This window comes from Oryctolagus cuniculus, chromosome 6, assembly GCF_964237555.1.
Source record: "Oryctolagus cuniculus chromosome 6, mOryCun1.1, whole genome shotgun sequence".
Classification (NCBI taxonomy): domain Eukaryota; kingdom Metazoa; phylum Chordata; class Mammalia; order Lagomorpha; family Leporidae; genus Oryctolagus; species Oryctolagus cuniculus.
Window position 1 is genome coordinate 114,714,039 of NC_091437.1, and position 24,777 is coordinate 114,738,815.

The 24,777-nt window shown below is 40.2% G+C and overlaps 1 long non-coding RNA gene across 1 annotated transcript in view; it reads right to left on the bottom strand.

Moving 5' to 3' along the window:
* LOC127490735 (uncharacterized) overlaps nt 1-16,777 on the bottom strand; it is a 49,891-nt gene extending 33,114 nt beyond the window's left edge. Inside the window, exon 1 of the long non-coding RNA XR_007919112.2 lies at nt 16,330-16,777. This is a non-coding gene — a long non-coding RNA (uncharacterized lncRNA). The remainder of the gene's footprint in view (nt 1-16,329) is intronic.
* Between the last annotated feature and the right edge of the window lie 8,000 nt (nt 16,778-24,777).

Consider the following 24,777-nt stretch of genomic DNA (forward strand, 5'->3'; position numbering starts at 1 on the left):
TTTCCCTATAAACAAATGTTTATAAAAATCTAAAAGGAAAGATGTGTATCAATTTTATGATGGTAATTACCTCTTAAAAGGTAAGGGAAAGCACAAACAAGCGTATGCAAAAAAGTTCAACTATCTCATCTTGGTAACATTTTATTTCTAAAGAGGAATACAAAGAAATAATGAAAAAATATGAACAGGCTAAATCTCAAAAGCCCCTTGTATGTTTGTCCTTTATTTTCCTGCAAGCTCTCCATCTTATACTTTAACAATGAGTCTAATAATTTGTTTCTTAAGTTTCTATTTTCTTATGATATGTATTTAAGACATAATAGACACTATACTGGCCTGGCTCTTATCCCCTCCAATGAGAACCTGTCTCACCAGTGTCCACATACTAAGCTCTGCCTATCTAATCAATACATTTTCTCCAGAACCGTGATAAATGAGTCAGATTTGAGCATCATTCCTGGCAGCTACATTGTAATATACTTTCTCTCCACAAAAGGTCATGACCTCCTGATGCACACGGCCAGATTCATCTTAGTTCAATACACTACTAGTTAACTAAAAGCTAAAATTAGTATAATCAGTATTTCAGATAAATTTTTAAGAAAAACTTTTTTAAAATGTACTTTGCAAAAAGAACCATTTCGTTTAGACTTGGTGCCTTTATCAACTATTCATTATTGGTGCTGATGTGGGCCATAAGAGCCTCTCTATGCTGTTGGGCTTTCTCTTCTAGGACCCTGCCCATAAAGCAGTGTTGTAGCTGTTCTTGAGCTTTGGCATGGAGTTGCCTGCTGGCCACACCTGACATCTGAGGGACTGGATGTCTTCTGACATAGTCATCTACTTGTTGCTCCAGTTCAACTCCGCATGCATGCTTTGTACCCAGAACAGTGATGTCACCTCTCAAAACCAGATTCCAAACATTACAGAGGAGATAGAATCTTAAATGCCCCCTCCCCCCCACAAAAAAAAGAGAAAAAAACTGCATTTCCTATTTGGATACGGTATTCATAAAATACCAAAAAACAGCTGAGGGGGCAGGAATTCTTGGAATGCCCATATCCCATAGAAGCATAGTGCCTGGCTTCAAGTCCTGGCCTCACTTCCAATTCCAGCTTCTTGCTAATGCACACCATGGGAGGCAGCAGGTGCTGGCCCAAGCAGTTGGGTCCCTATAGAGCTAAACCCAGTTCTTGGCTCCTGGCTTTGGCCTGGTCCAGCCCCAGCTAGTATAATTAGGGAGTTAACCAATAGATGAAAGTCATATTCTCTCCCTCTCTCTCTCTCGCTCGCTCTCTCTTTCTCTCTCTCTCTTCTTTTCACTTTCTCACTTCTTCCCCCTCTCCCTCCCTCCCACTTCCTCTCACTCTGCCTTCCAAACACACAAAAATTCTTTAAAAATAGTTAAATTATCAATATATGTGCAAATTCTAAAAGAAAATAATATTTTAAGAAATATTCCAGTTAATTTTGAGCCCTATGGCTTTAATTCAAATTAGAAGGTTTGTTTGTTTGCTTGCAAAACTGACTAGCTGATCATTAATTGGATTTTGTTAGGAGTCATGGCTCATTTTATTTATTACTATTTATTGACTGCATTTAATGGGATTCACTCAGAAATATGCAATGAGAATAAAAATAAAATCAGACACCATTCCTTCTCCCAGGGGAATCAAAAGCTGCTCGCAGAGTTTAACATGGAAGTAGATAATTATCAAATAGAGCAGAAAGATAGACAGTAGAAGTAGCACTCAAACTCTTAGTTTAAAAAAAAAAATCCCCTAGGTTACCCTATCTAAAAACACTTGAACAGCTTGTGTCACAGCCTCTTCAAATCAAAACAAAATTAAGGCTTTTTTTTTATTATTATTTTAAAAAAAGCTCCTTGGATCTCACATAACATTCCAACCATCATTTCTGAATGCTGTCTGGACTTGAGGCTGCCATTTTCTCACTCCTCTCTTAGACTTGAACTCAAACTCCACCCACCCCACTTCACTCAAGTGAACCACTTGTTACACCTCCAATAACCATGACTTCAGCACTCATCTTGCTACAGTTCAGGAACATTTGATCCCTCAATGTACTTGCGATCCTGAAACAGTTTTCCTCTGCTTCTCCAGGTTTTGCTGTGTAGTGTATTTCTAATTTCTTGGTCTTCTCATTCTCTCTTTCTCCTGTGTTTGCCTTCTCCTCTACCAACCATTAAATGTTGGTATTTCTATATTTTCTTTACTCTTAGGTGGTCTCATTCATCCTCAATGCATTAATTATACCAATATTATAATCAACATTGATCAATTTCAAGTTTTGATCAACAATTGTCTAAATACGATCAGAGTCGGTGAACTCAAACGTCTTCCATAGCCTTGGCAACTCATGACAAGAGCCTAGGGTGATTACTGATGCCATAAACAAGAGTGTCAATTTGTTAAGTCAACAACAGGAGTCACTGTGCACTTACTCCTCATGTAGGATCTCTGTCCTTAATGTGCTGTACATTGTGATTTAATGCTATAACTAGTACTCTAACAGTATTTTTCCCTTTGTGTTTCTATGTGGGTGCAATCTGTTGAAATCTTTACTTAATGTATGCTAAACTGATCTTCTGTATATAAAGAGAATTGAAAATGAATCTTGATGTGAATGGAAGGGGAGAGGGAGCGGGAAAGGGGAGGGCTGCGGGTGGGAGGGAAGTTATGCGGGGGGAAAGCCATTGTAATCCATAAGCTGTACTTTGGAAATTTGTATTCATTAAAAAAAAGTTAAAAAAAATATAACATATCTAACTGCAGTCACACAATATTTTCTTTATTCTCTTTTCTTATTATTGCACTACTCTCCCAGTAGTGGATGAGAATCCCAACAGCCTCCCTTTATAGCTCTCCTCACCCTTCCTACCAACCATATCAAGTCCATCATCAAGTTCTGTCTACTGGAACACCAGATTATCTGTGAAAGTAATTCACTTTCCTGCACCTTCACTGCTACCACCTTAGTTCTAGCACCCATAATCTCTTTCCCTGATTTCACCAATAACTCTCAGCTAGTCTTCCTACTTCCAATTCCTGAAATTAATTCCTTTCATTTCATACATAATAATCATTCTTAAAGCAGTTCTATTCATACCACTTTTATGCTTAAAGTTATGTACTTTTTGCTACTGACGGATATTAAGGGGAGCTGGATTTAGAGGTACTTCTGAAGTAAAATAACAAGGATTTGCTATTGGAGTAGGGAATATAGAGGAAGTTAAGATGCCTCCAAAATTATCCTTCGATATTGATATAATAATATCCTTTAAAAAGATCAAGTTTACAGGGCAAAGAGGAAGGGAAGATGAGATCAATATCACACCTACAGAGTTTAGAATATATTTGAGAAATTGTAGGTCAACAGTCATAGGACAGGTTGAATCTAGGAATAAATTGAGTTGTTGAAGCCGTAAGAATGAATCAAAATCCCAGTGACTGTATGCAGAGCAAGAAATAAGGACCACGAATGGACCCTTGAGTCACACTAACATTTAAGGAGGAAGAATGACAGGAGATTAAAACTAAGTAAAGGAGACAGGACAAGAGGGAAAAAGAAAAACCAGGGAAGATGTTTCAAAACTGGAATTAAACAAAGCAGCATATTACTTTTCTCTATGTATTGAGTTCAGTACTAAATTTCATCGTCTGGAAAAAGACTACAGCAGAAAAAAACAACAAATTGATGATTATCTTTTAAATTGAGCCTTGTATTTTTAGTCTTTAAGTGAACAAGGGTGAGCTATTCTTGCATCCTATTTCATTCAACATTACCATTTATCTGTGTCAATCCTTCTTTTTTTTTTCCTTCTTATTCTCCATTCCCATTATTCTAACAGATGAAGAGACTATGGGGTTTAATATGTACTTTTTTACACACATTTTAATAAAATGTGCTCTGATTGATAGGCACATATTTTTAATTAAATAATTGATATTCTGTGATACATTTCATTATATTCCATTTTTTCACAGGCATATTTTTAAGATTCATTTATTATTACATGTACTCCTAATTTCTACATAATAACTCATAATGTACAATTACCACACTTTACTCCCTGCTTTAGTTAGTCTGAATTATTATAACAAAGTGGTTTTAACAAATATTTATTGCTCATAGTTCTGGAAGTTGGAAGATTAAGATCAGAATGGTGACAGTAGAATCAGGATCTGTGAAGGGACTTCAAGTGGCAGGCCACTGATTTTCCTTGTGCACTCTCACATGAATGAAAGATCACAAAGTACAAAAATTATAATGTATATGAGTGAAATTGACATTTTCGTATTTGATTATTATTTACAGCACTTGTCTATACTCATGAGGAACAGTGGTTTTCTACTTACTATTTGAATTCTTTATTTGGTGAAGGGTAAGGTTTATGATTACAAAATAAGCTGAAAGTATGTCATTGTAAAAATGAAAAGAAAAAATAAGAAAGGAAGGAGGAAGGAAAGTGGGAGCATAGGCAGAGGGAGAGTAGTACGGGAAGTATAATTACACTTTTTTTTTGGACAGGCAGAGTGGACGGTGAGAGAGAGAGAGACAGAGAGAAAGGTCTTCCTTTTGCTGTTGGTTCACCCTCCAATGGCCGCCGCGGCCGGCACACCGCGCTGATCCAATGGCAGGAGCCAGGTACTTATCCTGGTCTCCCATGGGTGCAGGGCCCAAGCACTTGGGCCATCCTCCACTGCACTCCCTGGCCACAGCAGAGAGCTGGCCTGGAAGAGGGGCAACCGGGACAGAATCCGGTGCCCCGACCGGGACTAGAACCCGGTGTGCCAGCGCCGCAAGGCAGAGGATTAGCCTAGTGAGCCGCGGCGCCGGCCATATACTCTTAAATCTGTACTTTTGAAATCCATGAATTTTTTTCACCTATGTAAAGTAAATTTTTAAAAAAGAGAATGCTGGCTGGTGCTGTGGCATAGTAGCATAAGCCACTGCCCACAGTGCCAGCATCCCATATGGGAGCGAGTTCAAGTCCTAGCTGCTCCACTTCCGATTTAGCTCCCTTCTAATGTGCCTGGGAAAGCAGCAGAGGATGACCCAAGTGCATGAGTCTCTGCATCCACATGGCCAACTTGGAAGAAGTTCCTGGCTTCTGGCTTCAAGCTGTCCCAGCCCTGGACGTTGTGGCCGTTTGGGGAGTGAACCAGTGGCTGGAAGAGCTCTCAGTCTCTTCCTCTCTTTGTCTCTGTAACTCTGCTTTTCAAATAAATAAAATAAATGTGAGAAAACAAAAAAAGAGAGAGAATGAGTGTTCTCTAAGGTTCCTTTGATGAGGACACTAATCCCATTCACAAGGTCTACATTCTCATGAACTAATTGCCTCCCAAAGGCCCATACCTCTTAATAATATTGAGGACTAGGAATTCAACAAATGAGTTTTGAGGGGACACAAACATTCAGTCCCTCATATCTGTCTATCATCTCCATGATAGAAACCCAGATTGCTTCCAACTCTCATCAGCAATAGTAGTTCAATAACATTTCTATTCACACACGTTCACCTGTCAATCTATGAAAGAATTTCTTTGGGTTGTATATTCAGGAGCAGAATCTAGAGGTAAAAAGTATATAAACATTGTTAATTTGAGTAACTATTGCCACAGTGCTTTCTGAGTGGCCACCTCAGTTAATACTCTCTCCAGTGAGACACAAGGGTTCTTATCTCCTCATATATAAGGTATTTCAGAAGGTTCAGGGAAAATTAAATTTATTTTTTATTTATTAGATATAAATTTACAAAGCACAACTTTTGCATTGTTGTGGCCTTTCCCCCCATAGCCTCCCTCCCACCCACAACCATCCCATCTCCCACTCTCTCTCCCATCCCACTCTTCATCAAGATTCATTTTCAATTATCTTTATATACAGATGATCAACTTAGTATGTACTAAGTAAAAAGGGAAAATAAAATTTAAAATGTGGGGTACAACAAAGTTTTTAAATCCATACATGGTGATTTTATAATATGAATTACACATGAACTTTTTGAAAACTCCTATATGTAAGGATTTCAAAATTTTCCATGAAAATAAACTTATCTCTTAATTCCATCTCTCCATGAATTTTTGATGTATCTTCATATTAATCAAAAGGCAACATATCTATAGTATTGGCTAAGAAGTGAAAAATGATATTTTAATATGAATATATAATTGTTAATGGTTTTGAGTATCTCCAGATATTAGATTTTTAAGATTCCTCTTCCCATAAGTCACCTATTCATCTTCTGTCCTTTTTTTTCTGTTGCTTATTTTATTGGTTTGTTAAGGGGGTCTGGGACATTCTAAATATTAGTACATTATCAGCTTCAAACTTCAGATATATTTTCCACAATGCATTAGTTTCCTACAACAAGCCTAACAAAGTAGCTCAAATTGGGCAATTGAAAACAACAGAATATTATATTTTTTTGTAGTTTTGGAGGGTAGGCATCCACAATGAAGATACTGTCAGGTGCATGCTACCTTATGAAGTTCACCATGGTTTAAGACATAAAGCTTGGTCACTCTGATTCAGAAATTTTTCAGAGCAACTGAAGACCAATTCACAATTACCCAAATTTACAATAGACTAATAAATTTGAATAAAAAACTTTATTTACTTGACAGTTAGAGTTAGAGAGAGAGACAGAGAGAAAGGTCTTCATTCTGTTGGTCCATCCCCCAAAACAGCCACCACGGCCAGAGCTACGCCAATTGGAAGCCAGGAGCCAGGTGCTTCCTCCCGGTCTCCCATGTGGGTACAGGGGCCCAAGCACTTGTGCCATCCTCCACTGCCCTCCCAGGCCACAGCAGAGAGCCGGACAGGAAGAGGAGCAACCAGAACTAGAACCTGGTGCCCATATGGGATGCTGGCGCTGCAGGCGGAGAATTAACCAAGTGAGCCATGAAGCTGGCCCCTGAAAAACTTTTTTAAAAAAAGATTTGTTCATTTTATTTGAAATGCAGAGTTATAGAATAGAGAAAAGGAGAAACACACACACACACACACACACACACACACACACAGATCTTCCATCTACTGGTTCACTCCCCAAATGGCCACAATGGCCAGAGCTGAGTGGATCCACATCCAGGAGCCAGGAGCTCTTTCTGGGTCTCCCACAAAGGTGCAGGGTCCCAAGCACTCGGGCTGTTCTCCAATTGCTTTCCCAGGTGCGTTAGCAGGGAACTACACTGGAAGTAGAGCTGCCAGGACTTGAACCAGCAGACATATGGGATGCCAGCACCACAGATGACAACTTTTCCCACTATGCCACAGCACCCGTGAAGCTACTTTTTATAATTTGTGAAAAATTGTGCCAAATGGGCCCAAACATCATACTTATCTAATCAGAGCCTTTATCTCCAATGAGAAAATGTTTACTTAGTGAGTCCTAAGTCAGATGGAGCTATACGGGGATTTTCTAACGGACAGAGCTATTAAGCTTTATTAGCCCAATGAACGAATCTCTGCCATGAGATAAAACTGACAAGGAAGCCAACTGGACTCCCTTTGCTGTCTTCTTAGGATACTTCTCCCTACATATGGCAGGGACAAATTCAAAAATTCTTATAGTTTTGTCCCATTTTTCTACATATGTAGAACAATGCTCTATATTTAACATGGTCTCCATGCAGTCAGAAAACACAAGTGGTTGCTGTTACTACTTCACTCACTGTGTTCCAACCCTAAGAAAACATCCTGGACAGGATCAGCTTGTTCCAGTTTTCTAAGAGATGCATTTAAATATCATTCTTTTGTATAAATATCATATATTTGATTGTAGGAGGGCTTATTGTTTGCTTATCAGAGATTGATTTCTTTTTTTTTTATTTTTTTATTTAGTAAATATAAATTTCCAAAGTACAGTTTATGGATTACAATGGCTTCCCCCCCCCATAATTTCCCTCCCACTCGCACCCCTCCCATCTCTCGCTCCCTCTCCCATTCCATTCACATCAAGATTCATTTTCAATTATCTTTATATACAGAAGATTAATTTAGTATATATTAAGTAAAGATTTCATCAGTTTGCACCCACACAGAAACACAAAGTGTAAAATACTGTTTCAGTACTAGTTATAGCATTACTTCACATTGGACAACACATTAAGGACAGAGATTGATTTTTTTAATCTCCAAATGCAGGAGTCCCTGTGATGCCCCTACAAACTACCTAATGTAGTCCAAGTCACTTTTCTGTTTTAGTAGCCATGATACTTGCAGATCCTGAAGTAAACACCAGCTTACAAAAACGGCACAACAACGGAGCCAGCATTGTGGTTTATTGGGTTAAGCCACCTTCTGTGATGTGGGCATCCCATATGGGTGCCAGTTCAAGTTCTAGCTGCTCCACTTCAGATCCAGCTCCCTGCTAATGGCCTGGGAAAACAGCAGAGGATAGTCCAAGTGCTTGGGCCCCTGCCATCAATGTGGGAAACCCAGATGAAGCTCCTGGCTCCTGGCTTTGCCCTGGTACAGCCACAGCAATTGTGGCCATCTGGGGAGTGAACCTCTGGATGGAAGATAGATCTCTGTGTATCTCCATCTCTCTGTGACTTTGCATTTCATATAAAATAAAATAAATCTTTTTTTAAAAATTCACATGACAATATGTCACTGACAATACAGAAGTCACCATGGATTGGGAGTTTTGCCAATGTTCCTGATGCCAAGACAAATTTTCACAATGACATTATAAGCTACAGTTCTAAAAGACAGTATTTGCATCTACAGTTGCCCACTCACATCACCATAGAATTCTCATGACAAAATGGCCAAAGGAAAATATTTGTGACATTATCTCATCTTGGAGCCTTTTTTTCTCAACTATCTAAATCAGAAGCTGTCATATATTTCAGCATTGGCTTAGGAAGATTCTAAGCTACCTTAATTTTACATATCAGTGAAGATAGTTTCCTATGAAAGAAATAAAGACAAAAGAAAATGAGTAGAAAGTACTGGTTCTCAAACTCAAGCTCCTAGGCTACTATATTAAAGCTTACAGCATATTTGCTCATCTTTTATATATTTACTTAGCAATCAAATAATTGTTATTTTGTGCAATGAACTAGGCCAAGTGCCTAGGACATGCTTTGTAGATGGAAGTTTGGGAGCACAGCTAGCCTACGACACCAGCTACTGCTAATGAGTCAGCTCTTCATGGACCAGGCATTTTTGACTAGATAATCAAGTAAATCATGACTTCCAAGTTTGGAAGCCATTGCTATAAAGCAATTAGATTGAAAACCACAAGAGAAAGAAACGAGAGAAGAGCAATTATAGAAATTCTGGTTGTCCCAAGCCATTGTGCCTTGAAGAGATAATGAAAGAAACCTAGCAACGAAGGGGGCCACGGGGCAGCATCAAAAAACTGCCCTTTTCATCTGAATTAATTCAGATTTGAGTCAAATAATAGTTCTCTTTATGATTATGATTATTATTGAGCCTCTGTTGCAGGAGCCCTCAGTAACCCTCAATTATTAAAATTCCTTGCCATAAAACAAAGTTGCACACCTAAGAATGGAAACAAAAATAAATAATAATAGGCACATATTTGTTCCTTCCAACTTTAGCAAATGAGGTGCATCCATGTAGCATTCTCAAATAGGTTGAGTATTTCCATGATTTAAAAAAAAAATAAAGACAATTGTTTACTTTGCATGTAATAAATTTTCCCATCCAGGCAGTGTAGAGGACAAATACATGAGAGGAAAAATGTTGAGGGCAAACGCTGCTTGAAAAATCTTTTTAGGGAAAAAAATGTAAGCTAGGAACAGAATTTTTTTATTTCATGAGAAAATAGCATGAAATGAAACAAGGAAGCAAACAAAGGAAGAAAAAGAGGAAAATAAAGCACACTACACCCTAAGGAGCAAGAGACAGAAAATCTATGTAGCAATAAATAATCTCCTTGTCAGAGAATCTATACTAGTCCAAAGAGGCCAATTTGGGAAGTGGCAGCAAAGATAGGAAAGGCTCAATCATCCAAGTTATTGGAAAGAAAAGAAAAGAAAAAAAAAAAAAAGCCTAGAGAAGAGACAGGAAGTATGCATTTGACTTCTCTGAAAATGACTACAAATTGAATCTACTGCTTTCCGTGTATACAGGGAGTTTTGGTTCAGGGTTTGAGATGTGAAAGAAGAAAGGGTCTTTTCCTTTACTATAAATTGCCTGCAGAGTGACTAGTAACCACCCCCACTATCTCTCTATGTCCCACCCCACCCAGCTACCTTCATCCTCTGTCTCATCACTAATGTTTCCTTTCCTGACCTATTCTTCACTACCTTCCCCTTTTCTGTGCTGTTCAGACTGGAACGGAAGATGGAAGGGAAGAAATGCAGAGATGAGGGATAGAGGGGACAGCGCCAGCTGCAGGGAGGCACAGGTGGGACCTGGGTTCCCTCACAGAGCCCACACACCCTCTCTGCCCTCCTTGAAGCACTAACCATGCTTTGTTCACTTGTCCATATGATCCATCAGCTTGACTCAGCTGAGGCATGCTCAGACAACTGAGAAATTATTATTTCTGGGCAGGTCTGTGAGGATGTTTTCAGAAGAGATTGAATGGGTAGACAGAGTAAAGGTTCACCCTCCCCAGTGTGGGTGGACATCCTGCCACCCACTGAGGACATGGATAGGAGAAAAAGATCAAGGAAGAGCAAATATATTCTCTCTCTCTCTCTCTCTCTATTTCTCTCTCTCCTTGAACTGGGATAGCAGCCAGATTCTCCTGCCCTGAAATCTTTGGCTTCATATTAAGATATTTATATCACTGGCTCTGCTGGTCCTCAGGTCTTTGGATTTTTTTTCTTAAGATTTATTTATTTATTTGAAAGGTGGAGTGAAAGAGAGGAAAAGAGGCAGAGGCAGAGAGAGAGAGAGAGAGAGAGAGAGGTCTTCCATCCACTGATTTACTCCCCAAATGGTAACAATAGCCAGGGCTGAGCCAGGCCAAAGCCAAGAGCCAGAAGCTTCATCTGGGTCTCCCATGTGGGTACAGGGAGCCAACCACTTGGGCCGCCCTCTTCTGCTTTCCCAGGGACATTACAAGGAAGCTGAATCAAAAGAAAAATATCTGGGACTCAAGCAAGTGCCCATATAGGATGCTGCAGATGGACGCTTTACCAGCCACACCTTAGCACTGGCCCCAGGCGTTTGGGTGTGGACTGAATTACAACACTAGCTCTCCTGGTTCTCCAACTTAGACATCATTCTCTCTCTCTCTCTCTCTCTCTCTCTCTCATTCTCTCTCTCCCCCACTCCCCCTTTTCCCCCCTCTCCTTTTGTTTTCCCCCTCTCCCCATCTGATGTTTATCCAACTATCTCTATGTTGGTTCTGTTTATATGGAGAACCTTGACTAACATCATTTATATTTTCCATAAAGCTAGAGATCATTATGTGGAGTTGCCCACTTTATCATAAGTCTTGAAAAAAAAATCCCATATTTTCAGTTAGGTTTTCCTAAAAGGCACCTTTGAAATCTTATCCAGTGGCTAAGCGCATCAAAGGGTTTATAATATTTGACATAGTGGTAGAGCTCAGACCCCACGAGAAAATTACCAGTGAAAGGAAAAATTTTCCCTCACAATCTAATCATCTGGTACTTCAGGGTGCAAGAGCTGGATAATCACTACATTGACAAGTCCTTGTCAAGGCTTTCTGTGTTACAAAAAATATAAGTCACACATGATCAAGGCCCTGAGAACTCTAAGATAAAAGGAAAAAAAGGAAACTATAACATGAAACAACAAACCAGGCAGTATCATATATTTAGACAGAAGATAAAATGAAAACAAAGGGCAGAAAATAAGGACATATACTTTGCACAAGTTAAAAAACACAAGGAAGGGGGCCCCTGTGTCATGACGTATCAAGGAAAGCTGCCACCTGTGATGCCAGTATCCCACATGGGCACCAACCAGTTCGAGTCCCAGCTGCTCTACTTCCAAGCCACCCACCTGCTAATGTGCCTGGGAAAGTAGTGAAAGATAGTCCAAATGTTTGGTGGCCTGCCACCAATGTGGAAGACCCATATGAAGCTCCTGTGGCGTCACCCAGCCCCGGGCATTGTGGCCATCTGGGTAGTGAACCAGCAGATGGAAGATATCTCTCTCTCTCTCTCTCTCTCTCTCTCTCTCTCTCTCTCTCTCTCGTTTCTTCCTCTCTCTGTAACACTGACTTTCAAATATATAAACAAATATTTTTAAAAAATAAATGCTGAGAGGACCAGGATTGTGCCATAGTAGGTAAAATTACCACCTATGATACCAGCATCTCATATGGGTACTGGTTCAAGTCCCAGCTGCACAACTTCCAATCCAGCTCCCTGCTAGTGCCCCTGGGAAAGCAACAGAGGATGGTCCAAGTGCTTGGGCCCCTGCACCCATCTGGGAGACCCAAAGGAAGCTCCTAGATACTGGCTTTGGCATGGCCCAGCCACAGCCCTGGCCACTGTGGACTTCTGGGGAATAAGATAGTAGATGAAGCCGGCGCCACGGCTTACTAGGCTAATCCTCCGCCTTGCGGCGCCGGCACACCAGGTTCTAGTCCCGGTCAGGGCGCCGGATTCTGTCCCAGTTGCCCCTCTTCCAGGCCAGCTCTCTGCTATGGCCAGGGAGTGCAGTGGAAGATGGCCCAGGTGCTTGGGCCCTGCACCCCATGGGAGACCAGGAGAAGCACCTGGCTCCTGCCTTCGGATCAGCATGGTGCGCCAGCCGTGGCGGCCATTGGAGGGTGAACCAACGGCAAAGGAAGACCTTTCTCTCTGTCTCTCTCTCTGTCTCTCTCTCTCCCACTGTCCACTCTGCCTGTCAAAAAAAAAAAAAAGCAAATGGAAAAATCTCTCTCTTTCTCTCTCTCTCTCTCTGCAACTTTTTCAAATAAATAAAATAAATCTTAAAAAAAATCCTGAGGAAGGATATTGTCTCAAGAGAAAACAAAAATCAGATTGACTTGGTTCATGAGAATGTACACTATAGCAGCTCATCCTGCTCTATTAACAAAAAAACAGAATAAGATCAGTGAGTGTCATTCGTCATGATACAACCTTGGACAAGATTTAATGAGTTTTTCAACAGATGTTAGGCTCCATTAGAATGACTACAGGAAGCACTTGCACTAAAAGAATCTGGCTAAATTAACACATTAGAAAATACAAAGTACAGGGGCCAGTGCTGTGGCACAGCAGGTTGGTGCTGTGGCGCAGCAGGTTGATACCCTGGCCTGAAGCTCTGGCATCCCATGTGGGTGCCGGTTCAAACCCGGCTGTTCCACTTTTGATCCAGCTCTCTGCTGTGGCCTGGGAAGGCAGTGGAGGATGGTCCAAGTCCTTGGGCCCCTGAGCCCGCATGGGAGACTCAGAGGAGGCTCCTGGCTCCTGCTTCAGATTAGCACAGTTCCAGCCGTTGCTGCCCATTGGGGAGTGAACAAGTGGATGGAAGCACACACACTCTCTCTCTCTCTCTCTCTCTCTCTCTCATCCTACAATTGGCAGAAGAATGTTTGTATGTAATCACATTAGTGACTAGTCATGCGACTTGTGAGTCACTCAACTTTAGCCATTAGTGAAAAACTAAATGAGACTGATGGAGAATTATAGCAGAGTGGAATATCCCAAAATTTAAAATTCATAGACAGAAAAATGAAGCATTTTAAGATATTATCAAGACAACAATTCTAAATTCCACATTAAACTATAAGAAGAAAACAAGTGGAGAACAAGATTTTGAAATATTGTTCCCCAAGGTAAAATATAAAACCAGAGGCAGTAGGAAATATCTCAGTTTAAGAATGCTGCATGGAGTTGATAAAGTATAATGAAACACATATTCCACATAAAATCTTCTTAGGGCATAATGAAACTTAATTTGTAATGAAATTATTATCTAAAGTATATTATTATTAAACAAAAACTTTAAATTCTACAAGTGTCTATTTCCAGTTTTAGCTATAACAGAAGAGCTATTGGATTTGTTTTTTGAGAGAAAAGACTGACATCCATGAGCCCCAAAGTGCAGTAGAGAAGTAGTCTGAATGAAAAGCAGTGGGCAGACTGGGTAGGGGAATGGAGACTAGAGAACAGGGCTATTGAGTCAGTAGAAATTTTCAGAGTAGAGAGAAGGAAGCTATACAGAGAAGAATCTCCAGACACGTAAAGATGTTCTTTTCAGCTTTGACTCAATATTTATTTGCATATATACAGAAAAGGACTCCAAGAGACCTGCAGAAAAGTTACAGAGTCTGTGTGTTGGATGGAGGCCCCAGAAATCACACAGTACAAAGAAACACTGAACATCTGGTTGTCCAGAATGAGCGACTTCACCGAACACCTGAGGCATTCAGCTGAGGCACCAGAAAGACCACATATTAAAAAGTAATATTATTTTGGTTTTAGAACAATGACTGCCCTAAATCCACCCAAACATAAGCCACAGAAAGATAAAACATAACTCGATACTCTTTAAAACACCATGAAACATAGGTTGTAGACAACATAACATCACAAAATAATGCCAAGAAGCAGGAAAATGTGACCCATAATCAAGGGAGAAAACATATATAGAAACACAAGCAAAGATGACGTAAGTATTGGAATTAAAATATTAGATATGTATGGGGTCTTCACCAAAATACCGAAGGAAAATGCATATTATGAAAAAATTGCATATGGATTTCAAAATATTTTGAACTAAAACAAACTTATCTTTTCATCCCCGTTTTCCAGAAACTCTGAAATACAATCCTTGTATCCAAGGATTTAGAGGAAATATGAACATAGTGAATAAATAGGAATTCTAAGTACAATAATGATAATTTATTAAAAAACTAAATGCAATTAAAAAATTATTAGATCTTCTTGATAGCAGATTGGGCACTATAATTGAAAGAAAGAGTACAAAAAGCTATCCACAAGGAGGCAATGAAGAAAATCACTGGGAAGTTAATCAGAGTTTCAAGAATATCTGGAACAACATCAAGAGGTCTACCACACATGTAATTGGAGTAACAGAAATAAACGAGTAAGAGTGGAACCAAAAGAAATTGAAGAATTAACTACCAGATTTGATTAAAACCATCATTACCCAGATCCAGGAAGCACAACAAACCTCTAAGATAAATGCAAAGAAAACAACACAATTCCTATTGAAATCAAATTGCTGAAAATGAATGACAAAAAGTAAATCGTAAAAATGTCCATGGGGCCGGCACTGTGGCGCAGCGGGTTGACGCCCTGGCGTGAAGCGCCAGCATCACATATGGGCGCCGGTTTCAGTCCCAGCTGCTCCTCTTCTGATCCAGCTGTCTGCTATGGCCTGGGAAGGCAGTAGAAGATGGCTCAGGTGGGAGACCTGCACCCACATGGGAGACCTGGGAGAAGCTCCTGGCTCCTGGCTTTGGATTGGCACTGCTCTGGCCGTTGTGGCCAATCGGGGAGTAAACCAGCAGATAGGAGACCTTTCTCTGTCTCTACCTCTCTCTGTAACTCTGTCTTTCAAATAAATAAAATAAGTCTTTTAAAAAAAAAGTGTCAAAAAATCAAAATAGTAAAAAAAAAAAAAAAGAGAGAGAGAGAGAGAGACAGAGCGAGAGAGGAGAAAGTGTATTCTCTGGAGAGAGCTGGAGGGAAAACTGCAGTGGAGATTCTGCGGAAGGAGGAGACACGCCATGGATCTGTGTGGAAGGTGCAGACACATAGTAATGAGTGCTAACACAGCACAGGACCCCAGCAGCCCTGAGTCAGGGAAGTACCAGCTTTGGAGAGTAAGGTGAGGTCAGACTACAACCACCCTTGCTTGCCACTGGTGATATAGTCAGAGGGAGAGCCTAGTGGTCTATACTGTCTTTGAGTGCAGCCCAGATCCCTGAGGGGAACAGGGTGCCTGCTCCACAGAGAAAAAGAAACAGAGCACATCCCTCTCTCCCCATTCCCCTACAACCCATCCCACAACAGCACCTCCCAAACAGCTAAGAGAAGGCAGGTACCATTTAAGCATAAGTAGGCAGCAGCTACACACCAGCATGCACTCAGCTGCTGGCAGGGACATTCCCATCTTGTCAGAAGAGGCAACTACAGCAGCTTCAGTACACACAGCCAGCAACTGGCAGGGAGAAGGAGCCATTCGGACATGAGTACCAGGTGCTGAGACTCTTATACGGGTCCAATATGATAATGAAATGAGTAGGTTGCAGCCAGCACGTAGTATGCATGTGTGTGACCCAGGGATTTTATCAGAGGGAACAATCCACATTTCCCACAGACTCTGAGTCTGCCTGGGAAGATTAAATGGGGGCTAGATACTCACATATGACTGTGAGGTGCCCCCAGACTCTCAACATATCACAGACTGCAGAGCTCCAGGGTTTAACCCACCTAGACAAAGCACCCACAAGCTGCTGGCTCTGGGAACAACCCAGCTTCTCTGTAGATAGGACAGGCTAACAGGGTGGAGTGGATCTTCTGTAGCCCATGCCTGTGAGAGCCCTGAATGCTGAGACAGTAGAAACACTATGGCATCACAAGAGGGCACAGGGTATAGCTAGGTCTCTGGGCAATCACTGTGTGTGACTCCACTGATTGCCTGGGGTGGTCACTGCAGTGGGATCCGTGCTCACACTGAGGACTGCACAGATGCCCTGAGCAGTGAATGAAGAAGCACGGATGAATATGACACCCACTGAGGATTAGCTCCCAGGCACTGATCAACTTGGAAGAGAGGAGGTGAGAGTATGATTATGACAATAGAAGTTACAACACACCCACCTTCTATTTTTTTTATTTATTCGACAGATAGAGTTAGACAACAAGAGAGAGAGACAGAGAGAAAAGTCTTCCTTCCGTTGGTTCACCCCCTAAATGGCTGCTACGGCCAGGACTATGCTGATCCGAAGCCAGGAGCCAGGTACTTCTTCCTGGTCTCCCACGTGGGTGCAGGGTCCCAAGCACTTGGGCCATCCTCCACTGCACTTCCCGGGCCACAGCAGAGAGCTGGCCTGGAAGAGGGGCAACCGGGACAGAATCTGGCACCCCGACCGGGACTAGAACCCGGTGTGCCGGCGCTGCTAGGCGGAGGATTAGCCTATTGAGCTGTGGCGCCGGCAGAAAACATTCTAAAATCTACATGAGAGAATTGCTAGATTATTTCAGATGATCTCCAATTAGACTTACAACTGATTTCTCATCAGAAACTCTACAGGTTAGGAGAGAATGGAGAGACATAGTTCAAGACTCAAGAGAAAAAATTGCCAACCCAGAATATTGTACCCTGCAAAGCTATCATTTATGAATTAAGATGAAATAAAGACCTTCCATAACAAACAGAAGTTGAAAGAATTTGTCAGCAGTTGAACAGTCTTACAAAAGAAGCTTTAAGATGTGCTACACACAGAAACACTGAAAGATAGTCATCGGTATGAAAGAAAGTGAAGGCAAAAAAACTCCCAGTAAAAGCACAAAGGAAATCCAAAGTAAACAATAGAAATATTTATAGAAAAATGGAAGAGCCAAGTCATCACTTATCAATAGTCACCTTGAGTGCAAATGGCCTCAACTATCCAGTTAAAAGATACAGAATGGCTGAATGGATTAAAAAAACAAGACCCATCTGTTTTCCACCAACAAGAAAAATATCTCAACAACAAAGATACACAGAGACTGAAAGTAAAAAGATAGGGGGTTGGGGCCATGGCTCACTTGGTTAATCCTCTGCCTGTGGATCTTGGATGAAGGAGATATAATCAATCCCTGGAGCAAGGACAGGTTCTTCAAAAAATGGTGCTGGGAAAACTGGATTTCCATATGTAAGTTTGAAACATGAACCCTACCTTACACCTTACATAAAAATCCACTCAAAATGGATAAAGATTTAAATCTACGACCTGATACCATTAAATTACCAGGGGACAATGGAGAAACTCTATAAGATACTTGCATAGACATAGGCTTCTTGGAAAAGACCCCAGAAGCACAGTCAATCAAAGCCAAAGTGACATATTGAGAAGCTTCTGCCCTAAAAAAGAAACACTCAAAAAAGTGAAGAGAAAACCAACAGAAAAAGAGCAAATATTTGAAAATTAGGCAACTGATAAAAGTTTAATATCCAGAATCTATAAAACTTCATGAAACTCAACAACAACAAAGCAAACAATCCAGTAAAGAAATGGAGGAGGAAGGGATGGAGCATGGACAGGAGGGAGGGTAAGAAGAGGAGTATCAGTATGTTCCTAAATCTTATATAAAATTTTAAAAATAAATAAAAGACAAGCCAAATTCTTCTCCCCCAATAAAAAGAGTGTTATCCAACTGCATAGTAGGAAAAACAAGAATATATTGTTTTTTACTTCTCATCCAATTCTTATCTCAGTTACTCCACTTCAGATAAAGCTCCCTGGTAATGACCTGAGAAAAGGAGTGAAAGATGGGCCATGTGTTTGGGCCGCTCTCACTCACTTGGGAGATGGGATGAAGCTCCTGATTCTTGACTGCAGCCTGGCCCAGTCCTGTATGTTGCCTCCATGTGGGGAGTAAACCAACAAACAGCAGATCTTTATCTCTCTTATTCTCTCACTTTCTCACCCTGTCTCTCCTTCTCTCTCTCTCTCTGTAACTCTGAATTTAAAATAATTAAATTAAATCTTAAAAAAAAAAAAATGTTCTTCAATATTTCCTGCCCTGACCCCCAGGACAGGATTGTGAAAACCACAAAATATCACACCTTTGATTAGCTTATGATACTTAGCCAAAAGTATTTTTTTTAAGACTTACTTGTTTCAGAGATAGAGTTACAGATGGAGAGAGAGCAAGAGACAGAGAGGTCTTCCATCAGCTGGTTCACTCCCCAAATGGCTGCAATGGCTGGAGCTGGGGTGATAAAAAGTCAGTAACCAGGAGCTTCTTCTGGGTCTCCTACATGGGTGCAGGGTCCCAAGCACTTGGGCCATTTTCCACTGCTTTCCCAGTTCATCAGTAGACAGCTGGATCAGAAGAGGAGCAGTCAGGGCATTAGCTGGGAGTAGGGCTGAGAGCATGAGGCATGCTAGGCATGCTAGGGCTGCAGGCAGAAGCATAACCTACCAGGTCACAGTGCAGGCCCTTGGCCAAAGGCATTTTATAAATGAGATGAAGATTAATAAATTGATATTCAAATAGCAAGATTATCTCTGTTGAGTATAATCACATGAGTTCTTTCAAAGCAGAGCATTTTCTCAGACATCCTCAGAAAAAGTAAGACATTTGAAGCAAGGGAAGTATCAAGTGCACCATTATCGGCCACAGAATGGCATGGCGGGGGGGCGGGGGCATCCTACAAAGAACATGAGACATCTCATAAGTTGAGTGCAGCTCCCTGACCCTTAACAGTAAGGGAACAAAAACCTCAGAGCCAACAATGTTAATAAGCTTAGAAGCAGATTCTTTGCTTTGAAATATAAGACTGGCTACCATGTTGATTTCAGTTACTCATATGAACATAGGACCGCACTGAATCTACCTGGACTTGGACTTGGAACTGTAAGATGATAAGGAGTACTCATCTAAACCACTTTATTAATGGTAATTAGTTAAGAAGAAATAGAAAACTATTACAGAAATATTCTTTGTACCTTTCTTTTATTATACATGAAATAATATAAGCTTAGGTAATTTAAATAATATCATTTTTATGAGTTAAATGTGCATATTAGAAACTCTACAACAATCACACATACAAAAAGAGTGATACAGATAGAAATCCAACAGTTGAGAGAGAAATGAGTGTTATATATCCTTGATAAATTCAAATAGGGTGGTTTGAGTCTCCTCAAAGCTGGGCAGGCACTTTGCATGACCTGTTTTAGGACAAAGAACAGTGCCTCATATATACAAGACAAGTTCAAACAGTTGATGGAAAATGTATGTTATGAAAAAATGATTCATAGATTTCAAAGAGTTTTTTAACCTTAAAATAATTTTTATTGCATTCTAGAACTCCTTTCATTTATGCAGGCTCTAAGCATGTAAGGAATTATTGAATGAATGCACAAGTGAATGGCCAAATCCTGTGTTTAAAAATACAAATCACTAAGAAGTTCTCCCACCAAAAATAACTAGATGAAAACACTTTAGCCTATAAGGAGGATAATTGGAAGGGAAATGATTATTTGTGCAGAGAAACCAGCCAAGATTTTTGTTTTTTTTTTTTTATTTAGATGCAATGAGGTTCTATAATGGATTTAAGGCACCTGAAAACAGTTAAAGGTCTGCTTTAATAACCTGCATTTGTAACGACTGTGGAAATAAAGATAGACTATCAAGCATGTTATATATAAGTGTAGAAGGATCCATCACAAATAAAAAGAAAGCATTTACAAACACAGATTTTACAAGCAGAAAATATGAGATCTGGGCCTGGCACTATTTAAACTGGTTTTTTGTCACATGCTACACACAGTGGGATAGATGTCTGCATATTTGCAAAAACTGCAAATCTAATTATAATATGCAAGGTCAAGTAGCAGCCCAGAAATAGAAAGTGAGATTTGAAGAAAGTGCTTATATCCTCAACTAGTGCAGAGTCCACGAGATGAGGCAGCCTTTTCAGCAGAATCAGCGGAGTTTTATAAACTCCACATTGTTAATATTTGACCACATATAAGACAAAATGTCTGTACATCCTAATCTCTAATAAGTAGTAGGGTGAAGGGTAAGGGCAAAGGAATAAATAAATATTCAGTACCTGCTTTGAATAGGCAAGGACATCACTAGCCACTTTTTTCCATAAATTTTATTTAAGGTATATAAATTTCATATATATAGATTATGGAACATACTGATACTTCCCACTCTACCCTCCCTCCTGCCCATGCTCCATCCCTTAATCCTCCATCTTCTATTCCCACTCTTAATTTTTATAAAACATTTTCAGTTTACTTTATACTCATAATGTTAACCATAATGTTAACAAATAGTATGAAGAAAAAAAGTACTGTTCTTCAACAGTAGAGACAAGGGCTCTAAACAACAATCAACTCCCAAAGTGTCCATTTCACTCTAATACAATGCATTTTAGGTACTCTATTAGTTACCACAGATGAGGGAAAACATATGCTATTTGTCTTTTTGGGACTGGCCTATTTCACTAAGTATAATGGTTTCCAGGTGTGTCGATTATATTGCAAAAGACAGGATTTCTTTTTTTTTTTTACATCTGAATAGTACTCTCTCTAATTTTATATATATATATACCATAATTAATGTATCCAGTCATCAGCTGATGAACATCTGGGTTGATTCCATATGTTCCCTATTGTGAATTGAGCTGCTATAAACATAAGGGTACACATAACTCATACGTTTCTTTCTTTTGGTTTGGGTAAATTCCCAGGAGTGAGATGGCTGGATCACATTGTAGGTCTATATTCAGATTTCTGAGGTATCTACATACTCTTCCACACTGGCTGGACCAGTTTAAATTCCCATCAACAGTAGATTAGGGTTACCTTTTTCCCCACAACCTTGCCAGCATTTACTGTTTATTAATTTCTGTATAAGAACCATTCTAACTGGGATGAGGTGAAACCTTATTGAGGTTTTGATTTGCATTTCCCTGATGGCTAGTGATCCTGAGTATTTTTTCATGTGTCTGTTGGTCATTTAAATTTCCTCTCTTAAAAATTACCTGTTCAAGTCTTTGGCCCATTTCTTAACTGGATTATTGTTTTGTTGTTGTTCAGTTTCTTGGGGGTATTTGTTGATACTTATTCCTCTCAGGAGAATGTAGACTAACATGCATAAAGTCTTGGAAGTGGCCAGCACCATGGCTCAATAGGCTAATCCTCTGCCTGCAGCGCCTGCACCCCAGGTTCTAGTCCCGGTTGGGGTGCTGGATTCTGTCCTGGTTGCTCCTCTTCCAGTCCAGCTGTGGCCAGGGAGTACAGTAGAGGATGGCTCAAGTGCTTGGGCCCTGTACCTGCATGGGAGACCAGGGGAAGCACCTGGCTCCTGGCTTCAGATCGGCACGGTGCGCCGGCTGCAGCGCACTGGCTACAGCGGCCATTGTGGGGTGAACCAAAGGAAAAGGAAGACATTTCTCTCTGTCTCTCTGTCTCTCTCTCTCTCACTGTCCACTCTGCCTGTCAAAAAAAAAAAAGTCTTGGAAGTGCTCTCATTTATTCTGGAACCTGAAATGTTTCAATTATGCTGTAACCGAAATCCCAAACCTTAATGTAATTGTGAAAACTGTGGCTGTTCATAAGTTCACATATTTCAGATCAGAATCTGAAGTGGCTCAAGTTAACATCCTAAAAATGTGGTGTCTTTCCTTCCTACCACTTCAAAAAATCCTATCTTTACGAAGACCTGTGGGAGAATAGAAGGTGTTTATGAGTTTCCGGGTTTCTGTAGGCATGGTTTCCACCTGACCCAGAGAATCTGGATCACTAATTAACACCCAGATGCTGGGTATTTTACTGAAAACCAAAGTGACTTGATTGAATGCAAGCTTTTAAGCTAAATACAATGGAAGTGCATCTTCTTTTAAATTACTCATTCTAAAATATTCCTTTCTCTGGGGATATTCCATTGAGACAATCAGCACAATTCTTAACCAAATCGTACATAATTCACACTAATTAAACATGGAGTTTATGGGTTTGAACCCATGGCATGAAGTTATAAATTATGTAGTTTAAAAGCTGCATTTACTTTCTCTGGTAACTAGCAACAAAGGAGAAGCTGCATAACAGTTGTGTAATCCTGGAAACAAACTGAAATTTGTGGCCACTTTAAATATTTAGGAAGTGGCTTGGATTTTTAAGAGGCTTTTTACCCAATAAAAAAGGAAAGTGTATTTACAGATTATACCACCAGGCTTCATTTGACTGGAAACAGAATAATCCTACACATCAAAAGTAATTTAATCTTCAACTAGATGCCAGGTGTTATGTAGTATATAGAGATACAAAGATGAAAGGCACATGAATCTTTCTGTCCATTATTTCCAGTCTAAAGAGTGAGAGAACACATTAAATTCAGGAATTATGCTAGGTGTTCTGATAGAAGACTCTGGCAATGACTTCATAAAGAATATAACACATGATCTGGGGCCCAAAATATAATAACTATTTTAGGCAATGAAATTCAGTGAGCAAAGGCAGAATTAGATGAAATGGGAGGGGGCAGCATGGAGAGCACAGAAGAATTGAGAAAATGAGGGGGAAAAGCTGAAAGGGAGATGCCCTTTGACGAGGCTGAATCAGTAGATATATGAGGGTCAGTATGCAGAGGGTCTTGCTAAATATTTGGGACATTTTCCTATGAGAAATGGGAAATCATTGAAGGATTCTGTTTGTTTTTTCACTTTTTTTAGTAAAAAACAGACAGATGGTACCTTGGTTCACTCCTCATATGCCCATAACAGCCAGGGGTGGGCCAGGCTGAAACCAGGAGCCAGGAACTCAATCTGGGTCTCCCACATGGGTTATATGAACACAGTACCTGAGTCATCATCCTCTGCCTCCCAGGGTACATAGTAGCAGGAAGCTGGAGCTCAGGCTAAGAAGCAGCACTTGCACCCAACTACTATGGCATGCAACATCTTAAGCACTGTGCCAAATGCCTACCCCCATTGAAGAGTTTTAAAGAGCCGAGCTGAAATAATCACAATTGCATCTTAAAGAGTTTATTGTCACAGCAGCAGGGAGGGGGGCTGAGGAATGAGAAACTATAGGAAAAGAATTATATTATGCCAAAAGGCCAGTTAGGAGACCTATTGTAATAGCCCACTTGACAGTTGACAAGGGCCTGAACAATAATAACTGTGAGGATAAATGGAGGCAAGTTTTGATTTCTGTTCAGTAAATAATATTTCCAAGATTTTTAAAAATTGTAGTCTTACAAATGCCTAAAGGTGTAGTTTCTATTATATAATCATCAAAAATAGATTGTATTAACACAGGATGGCTTAATATTGTCATAATTATATTACACATAATGCTTTGGAGCAAAATTATTAAATACTTTAGATAAATTTGATAATCTTATAAAAATTTATCTAATCAGCTAATTCCATCTTTAATCTTCTATAAAAACCTTAATAAGACTGAAACTCACCGTGGCCATCTTTTAGTTAGTTCACTGATGCAAATTACTCGTATGTTAGATAACAAAGAAATGCATGAGATCTTCGAAACATTCATGGAAAATGCATATATTTTTAAATTCTTCTTCCCAGAAACTTTTTATTTATTTGAAAGTCAGCATTACACAGAGAGAAGGAGAGGCAGAGAGAGAGAGAGGTCTTCCATCTGCTGGTTCACTCCCCAATTGGACACAATGGCTGGAACTGTGCCGAACCGAAGCCAGGAGACAGGAGCTTCTTCTAGGTATCCCATGCAGGTGCAAGGGCCCAAGGACTTGGGCCATATTCTATCGCTTTCCCAGGCCACAGCAGACAGCTGGATCAGAAGTGGAGCAGCCCAGACTCAAATCAGCGCCCATATGGGATGCCGGCACTGCAGGTGGCGGCTTTACCTGCTTTGCCACAGCACCACCCCCTCTCAGAAACTCTACTCTCCTGCCTTTAGCAGTCATGGTACTGGCACATTGGACTTGTTTTCCTCTTACTATAGAACTTCCTAATCATCACAACAATACTCAGATGTAAACAACATTACAATTAATAAAATGAGATACCCAGAAAAATTACTTAACTTGCTCAAACTCACTTAAGCTAACAAACAAAAAGCAGTACGGAGACTCAGAATCAAGTCAACTTACT